An 8,880-nucleotide genomic window follows, 5' to 3' on the forward strand; every position below is an offset into this window, starting at 1 on the left:
ATAAAAGCCTAATCAGCTCCCCCACCCCAATTAGAGGCAGGGCCCACCAGCCAATCTCCCGTAGCCCCTTCCCCAAGCTGACCCGGCCCTGATCAGGCCCCGATTGGGGTGGGCCAGCCAACCAACCTCCCACTGTCTCCTCCTCCCAACAGGCCCGGCCCCAATCCTCCCCAATTGGGGCCGGGCTGGCCAGACCCCACCCGTGCATGAATTCGTGCACTGGGCCTCCCCGGATTGGAGAGGGTGCAGGCTGGGTTGAGGGGACCTCCCCCACCCCCCGTGCATGAATTTTGTCCATCAGGCCTTTAGTATATATATAAAAGCCTAAGCAACTGTTATGACCGAACAACTGGAACGACCAGTCACTATAATGCGCACTGACCACCAGGGGGCAGACGCTCAATGCAGGAGCTTACCCCTGATGGTCAGTGCACTCCCACAGCTAACCTCCCATGGTCCCTCTTTCCAGCTGGCCCCCCGATTGGCCCCGATTGCTGGCCAGGCTGAGGGACCCCACTGTGCATAAATTTGTGCACCGGGCCTCTAATATATATATGTGTATGTGTGTGTGTGTGTGTGTGTGTGTGTGTGTGTGTGTTTTCACAATGTGCTACACTTGTCCAGCTAGTTGAAGAACAATGGCTGATGAAAGCCAAGAGCAAAAGAAAATGGCAATAAAATAAGGTGGCATGTTGACAGCTGAGATCTGAGTGACATCTGAGGGTGGTTCTGTGGCTCCAGGATTAGATTGTTCTCACTTCAAAGGAGCCATCCCTGAACTCTGTCAATCAGCAATGCAGTCATACACACATGCAACTCTCTCCCCCATTCACTCCTCAAAAAGAAAAAATCCTTAAAGATGATGTGAAGAAAACAATGTATAGATCATATACGTTTTCGTGAAAGGCAGCATTTTTCTCCCTAACTTACAAACTGAGCTTGAATTTTTATCCAACCTTTACCGTGCCTCACTTTCACACAAAGAATTCCATTTATTGTTCTCCTCGGACTTCAAATAAAAAAGTAACATCAAAGTCTAACAGAAAATGAAAGCTCCGGTCAGACATTATTTTGTTTTCCTCTCCCAAGTAAATATTTGCACTTGCTGGAGGGGCTTATGCTGATGTGTCTGCAAATTGAACATGTATTTTTTATGAGAAGATAAGTAACCAGGAACAAAAGACACAAACCAAAGTTCCCCTGTGCTCTCTGCCAAGTGACCTTTGTCCACTGTGTAGATGACCTGTTCAGAGGAAGATGATTTAGTCTCCGTGGAAGCTCGGTTTGGGGGCCCTGCTTTGGCAGATTGACAGATGTGCTAAATGATGTTGGAACTACATGTAATAGATTTGAGATTATGACTTATTGTCCATCGAGGACTGAAGAGCCCCATGTAGTGAGAGAAGGTCTATTTTGGTTATCTTCTTAAACTTCATTCCAGAGTAAAAAGACATGGACTCTTCTTATCAGAAGCTGGCCTTTTTGTTTGCTGGGGGAGGTGGTAAGTACCAAACTCATTTCACTAATTAGAAGCCATAAGCCCAGAATAACCACTGCCACTTTTTTCTAGATTGAAACAGCCATGCCCAATAATTGCTGGACACAACTCTACCCCAATTTAAAGCTAAGAATAAATAAAATGTTCAGGGTTTTGTGTGGGGTTTTTTTAATGTCATAATAGCACATTAGAGTAGAATTAGCCTGAAAGGAATTTAGAGTTTGACTCTACAAGACTAGTGGGCTCTGTCCTCCTCCAGATACTCATTTACTGATATGCTTGATGTTTTGTTTTTTTTTGTTTTGTTTGTGTAAAAGAGGAGAGTGAGGGTAGTGTGCAGATGTCCAAGAGAGAGGAAAGCAATGAAAAGGATGCAGGTGCCAACCCCCAAGGAAACGGAACAGATGAACAAAAACAAACGTGGACCTGAGCACAGCTGATGTGGCCCCAAGGGTTTCCAAAAAGACTGGGGAAGCCTCTGAAGAGTAACTGAATGCTCATATGGGAAAGTAGAGTATAATATTTGGGAACTGTATATTTTCAAATATTACCATTTTTGTTCCCAAAGACTGAAAGCTAGGGAACACGGATTACACTAAATTCCTGGCTTTAAAAAGCATTTCCTTTGTCATAGTACACTACGACAAAAGTCACAGCCTACCTTTTTCCTTTTAATTTTCTTTGTATTACTTTTAGAGAGAGAGGAAGGGAGAGGAATAGAAAGAAACATCAATGAGAAAGAAAGTTATTCGATTGGCTGCCTCCTCCATGCCCCCTACTGGGGATCGAGCCCACAGCCTGGGCATGTACCCTGACCAGGAATAGAACCTGTTGGTTCCTGGGCCAACACTCAACCACAGAGCCACACTGCCCGGGCCTGCCATTTTCATTTTAGAGCAAAGTTGGTGTGTTTGCTCAATGGTTAATATCCCTGATCAAATGGCTTGATGCTCTTTGCAGAAAACAGCAGTTATGAGACCATTGGTTAGAGAAGTAGAAAGGGAACGGGAGGAGAAAATAAGTGAGATAGATATTTTACACTTCATGAAAATACATAATAGCATTTCATGTTTATCTCCCCCAGAATACTATCCCCAAAATGCAGCATCGATCTTGGAGACAAGCTCCATTTCTGAACTGAACAGACCAATTTAGGCAAGTATACATAATGGTTCCAAAAAGACGTTTCAGAAACTGTGGTCTAAAGTTTATTCAGAGCTAAGGGAGACTGCCCGTAATGCAGTCCCATCACATCCACCAGTTGTCTGGGGTTCAGACCAGCAGCCTCAGCCTCAGCTGGGAATCTATTAAAAACACAGTCACAACCCCACCAAAGACCTACAAAATTTACAAGACCCCAGGTGATTCACATGCACATTAAAATCCACACCCAGCTAAGTTGAGCAGTCTTTATCCCTTGAAGGTACGGGGAGAGCCTATAAAGGAGGACTAAGAAGAAAAAGGAATTCTGAAAATAGTGAAAGTGATATCTCACCCTTCCTTTCTTGCTTCTCCCATTGAGAAAGCAGTTTCCCAAAGTGAAAAAGACCATATTTTGTGTAATAAAGAAAGGGAGTAAAGAAAGGGAGCCTTGGTCTGTGTGGCTCAGTGGTTGCAGTATCAGCCCTCACACTGAGGGTCATGGGTTCAATTCCTGGTCAAGGGCACATACCTGGGTTGGGGGTTTGATCCCCAGCCCTGGTTGGCATGTGTGGGAGGCAACCAATCGATGTGTCTCTCTCACATCAGTGTTTCTCTCTCTCCCCCTCTCTCCCTCCCTTCCACTCTCTCTATAAAAATCAATGGAAAAAAATATCCTTGGGTGAGAATTATAAAAAAAAATAGGAAAGAAAGGAAAGGAATGAATCAAATATATGTCTGCTTATTTTATAAGAAGCAGCACAAGGCAAATAAAACAGAAAACAAGTGGTTACTTGTTTCCTTTCCAGACGAGGAAATAGAGGTTACTTATAAGGTGTAAGAGAAGAAAACAAAATAGAAAGGCTACACAAGGAAGTGACACCTCTCTAAGTGTACTTTTTTGCTATAATTTTGATTTATAGAAGTCTGTTAATATTCTGCACATCCAAAAAATAAAATGAAATCAACAATGCTGAGAAGAGGAAAGAAAAAAATCCTAAAACCTAAAAGCAAACTAAAACAAATGAAACAATTGTATTTCAAGTGGAATTCTATAATCATCATTAAGGAGAAAAAAAATAATAAAACAAGGAACTCATCCAAGTCACTTGTGAGCATAGTATTTGATTGTATGCCCCCAATCTTAGATAAGATTGAGAGATGACAAGAGCTGCAAATGCATCCTGAACTCTTAATACATTTATCTCTTGTACATATTTTGGGAAAACGATTCTGAAACTATTTTAAATGTATTATAGGCTTGAGCGAATGAGTAAATGTATTGATGTTGGTGGGAGCCAAGGACCAGTGCCTCTTTGAGATAATCACCAACAGCCACAGAGTAAGGACAGTTCCCTGAGCCTAGCACCAGTTATGATTTATATGGGAATCAAGATACATGATAACAGGCAGGCAGAGGGAATTCCAAGTAGATACACAGAGGAGAAGGCAGTTGAAGGTGGACTCGGGGATTGAAGTAATGTAGCTAGGGAAACACCTGCTGCCACTACCAGCTGGAAGAGACAAAGAACAGTTTCTCCCCTAGGGCTTCCCAAGGGACTATGGCTCTGACCATACCTTGATTTCTGACGTCCAGCTTCCAGAACTGTGAGAATTTTGTGTTGTGTTAGGCCACCAGATTTGGGGTGATTTGTAACAGCAACCCTACAACACTTGCAAAGTAGATGTATTATTATCTTCACTTGCCAGGCAAGGAAATAGAGCAGTGATGGCAAACCTATGACACGCATGTCAGAGGTGACACGCAAACTCATTTTTTGGTTGATTTTCTTTGTTAAATGGCATTTAAATATATAAAATAAATATCAAAAATATAAATCTTTGTTTTACTATGGTTGCAAAGATCAAAAAATTTCTATATGTGACACGGCACCAGAGTTAAGTTAGGGTTTTTCAAAATGCTGACACGCCAAGCTCAAAAGGTTCGCCATCACTGAAATAGAGGCATGAAGAGTTAAAGTAACGTGTTCATGGTCCAGAACTAGTAAATAGGGGAGACAGTATGTTAACCCAGGAAATGTAATTCTAAAGACAGCTCTAATAACCTTTCTTTCAGACTCTTTCTACTATGTAGTCATTAAAGAAGATAACCACGTAGAGAGCAGATATCTTTCCATATCAAAACATGATTGTGTAGGAAAGCAAATTATAGAACTAATGTAGGGGTAGTTTGGTAAGTGAACATGGAACATCACTTCAGTAAAAGTTCATAGAAATGTCAGGTAATGAACTAAAAGAAATAAAAACCTATCTGAGCCTAAAAGAGAAGAAAATCCCCAACTGCCAGAAATGAAGAAGAAATATCAAACCAAAGTGATAAGCTTGTGAGCAAGGGCTGGGGTTTAACATTCACACAGAAGCAAGAAGCTTAGTCTCAGAATGCACAAGCTAGGGGAGTATGAATTGAATCTTCCTCCCCACCACCACCCCCCCCACCCACATAGAGCCAGGATTCTTTTCTTTTTCTTTTCTTTTTTTTTTTTTAGTATATTTTATTGATTTTTTACAGAGAGGAAGGGAGAAGGATAGAGAGTTAGAAACATCGATGAGAGAGAGAGAAACATCGATTCAGCTGTACCACAACCAAGGTACATGCCCTTGACCGGAATCGAACCTGGGACCCTTCAGTCTGCAGGCCGACGCTCTATCCACTGAGCCAAACCGGTCAGGGCAGAGCCAGGATTCTTGAAGGGCTATCCCTCGGTAAAGTGGGACTAGATATGAGTGGGACTAGATATACGCAGGGAAGGTATAAGAAAGCTAGTCTGTGCCCTATATCTAGGGGAAAGGTCTCCCATTAAAAATATAAAGCCAAGGCCTGTTCCATACATGTACAGGAATTCAACCGATCCACATGGTGCAGGAATATCCAGCCAAGAAATTAATGCAAAACGGACCCCAAATAAGTGAAACCCCTGGGCTTCCAACAAAAGCAAACATAAAATTGATTTGAAACAAGCCTTGTAAAACCCCAAAATACACAGAACATTCTAAGACCCACAAACACACATATGAATAAATATATTCTGGCTGAAAATGAGCTCACAATAAAAACTTACAAAACACAGCAGAAAAGGAGTCACCATGAGTAAGATTCGGCAGTCATTTGCCCACAGGCGGTGCCTGATGAGAACATAGGTGTGAGGGAATCATCCAAAATGCAGTGAGAGACAGAGATGGAAAATGTGAGAGAGAGGTTAAGAGTGAGATTAAAAATATGCCTATTGGAATTCCAGAAGGAGAGAAATTAGAGAATGAGATAGAAACAATAAACAAAATAAAATACCTGGGAAATTTTGAGAATTGATGGAAGATATGGGTATCAGTCAGGGTCCTGGCAGAAAAGAGACAGCATTCTGAAACTAGGTAATTGAGAAAAGCTTAATAAAGTGACTATTTACAAAGGTGATAATGGGGTTCAGGGAAATTAACAAGAGATAGAGAAATACCTACCTAGTAAGAGCAAGGAGTCTGAAAGGATAAGGGGAGGGAGAAGTTACCATAACTCAGAGAAAGAGCTGTGAAGGTGGTTGCTCAGAACAGTAACTGTGCCTCCAGTAGAGGAATGCAGCCAACCCTTGGTAAATTAGAAGAGATGGAGCCTCAGAATGAACACCTGGACCTCACTTTACTCAGCCCTTGGAGCTTCCTCTAATGCCTCCCATTGATGAAACTCGACTGGAAGCTGAAGGGCAAGGGAAGAGGCAACCCACCCATTAGCCTTCCCAGTGCAGTGCTTTCAGGTAAAGGAGTAGTAACCACTCCCCTCCTCCGTAGCCCCAGGGTACTTTAGCAGTTTTCCTAACCCTGCCTCACCTTTGTCAATAGTTCCTAGGCCTGTAAATAGGCAGCACTGCTTCTTGCCAGAAGCTGACAGCCTTTACTGACAGGAGAGGGTGTGTGTGAGTTAGAAGTGGAAAGGAGAGCGGGGGAGAAAAAGACAAACAAAGAGGCAGACTAGAAGTAAATATACAAAAGGATACTATTTTAGTGATTTGGGTTGTTTTTGTTTTGTTTTTACTAACTGTATTTTCTAATTCTTCTACAGTGAACATGAAGTACAATGATGCAAAAAATCAATTTTTAATAATGCTGAGAGTCTATAAAAAATATGGATTCTTAATCAACTCATTCCCCACTAGACTGACTGACATCATCCTTAACCCAGACTCCCTGCCTGATATTAGAGCTAGAGACACAAATCAATGATGTAGCTGGATAAAAAAGAAGAAAGGGGGAAATTAAAACCAGGTGTTGAACAATGAATGGTGTCTAAACAGTGAATTTTTATCTATCGGGTTACACAGGGTGGGGCAAAAGTAGCTTTACAGTTGTGAGTACCTGAAACATAGTTTATCCTTGTATTATTATTTATTAATTATTGTATTATTTTCCATAAGAACAATTGTACATCTACTTTTGCTCCACTCTGTATGTAGCCTTGGTTAAGCTCAGTAAAACATAACCTCCCAAGTAGAGCATGGCAGGTTGCAGAGCTGATATCGAGGCCTGTGAAAGGCAATAAGAAGTTCTGAGAAACCCAAGTTTTGTATCTCAGGTTTCATATATGTAGAAATAAATTTTGTATTTCAAAAGACAGCAGTGATATTGCACCTCAGACAGTCTACAATGCTACAAGAAAGAGAAAGCTAAGCCTGCACCTTGGCCAAAATCAGAGCTTGGAGTTATATGCATTAATGCTTGCTAAATTATTTTATTTATCTACCCACATAGCTCATCATTGATTGGGACTCAAATATTCACACGCTGAAGCTTGGGGTGAAAATATGGCTTTTGGTGGATTAGCAGGAAGGTCCCTGTTTCATCTACTTCTGAATGTTGCTACCTTCCTGGAGTGAGACACATTCCTTGTCCAACTTCAGAATAGTCAGCTGGCTTGGATTCAGAGGAAAGAGTGCCATCTACTGCACTGCTATTCAAATCTAACAGTGCACTGTGCGCTTTTTCCCCCAAATGCTTTCTCCTTAATTTTTCCAACTCAGACTAGTTTATGAGACTTAACAGGATTTCAGCTGGAGGTTGGAGAAAAGGGAACCTATGGCCACAGACCAACACTTCACTATATTAAAAATCCCAAGACTTTGAGGAGAACTCTTTGTTATTAACATGGTAATGCTATTAGGCAAAGATAATGATTGATGGAAGTCGTTTTACTAGGCAGTCTAATACAAGTGTCAGTTTCATGGAGTTTATATGAGAAATGACATCATCAGCCCAATTTTCTGGTGAGGAGTACAGAGGATCTAAAAGTAGTAGAGATAGCTATATGCCTTTTGGTCCTTAACAGGAGCCGCTACTTCCTGTCACCCCTACCTACACCCCTAGAGAGAATACCCAAGTACTACTTTCATCTTTTATCTGAAATGGAAACTCATGTTCAGGTGAAGAGCTAGGAGGAGGCATCGCAACTATATCTATCATGATCCTATATTCTGCAAAAAAGCTCAAGCAAGGCAGAGTAACAGGCTTAAGCTTAGAGAGTAGGCAAGCAATGGGTCAAGCAGGATCACAGAAGGTTCCAACTGTTGACGGAATGCTTCACAAGGGACCAGCAGTCAGTTTCCTATGAGACCAAATACAAATGTAGCTGTCTTTGGGCTGTGACTGAAATCCTGATTGGCATGCCAATGCACCTGTCAGCTCTAAAATTCATGGCAACTTACACCCACATCCTATATAATAAAAGGCTAATATGCAAATTGTCCCCTCAACCGGGAGTTCGAGCGGGAGTTCAACAGAGTTCAACCAGGGGGCGGGGCTGGCCAATTGCCTGCGGGTCCCTTCCCCAGCCAACCCCACCCCCAATCGCCCCCCACCCTGATCAGGGGCAGGGCCGTCTGGCCAACCGCCTGCGGCCCCTCCCCCCAGCCAGCCTGGCCCAATCGATCAGGGCGGGCTGGCCAGACCCCACCCATGCACAAATTCATGCACTGGGCCTCTAGTTAAACTATAAAACCAGAGTCCCCTGCAATGCAGTCAAAACCACAATGGCATGTCACCTCACACCTGTTAAGATGGCTATTATAAAAAACTAGAGGCCCAGTGCACAAAAATTTGTGCACTCGGGGGGAAGGGGGGTCCCTCAGCCCGGCCTGTGCCCTCTCGCAGTCTGTGACCCCTTGGGAGATAACGCCCTGCTGGCTTAGGCCTGCTCCCGGGTGGCAGAGGGCAGGCCCAATCCCTAGGTGCAGCCCCTGGTC

Source organism: Myotis brandtii, unplaced genomic scaffold (genome assembly GCF_000412655.1).
Source record: "Myotis brandtii unplaced genomic scaffold, ASM41265v1 scaffold521, whole genome shotgun sequence".
Taxonomy (NCBI): domain Eukaryota; kingdom Metazoa; phylum Chordata; class Mammalia; order Chiroptera; family Vespertilionidae; genus Myotis; species Myotis brandtii.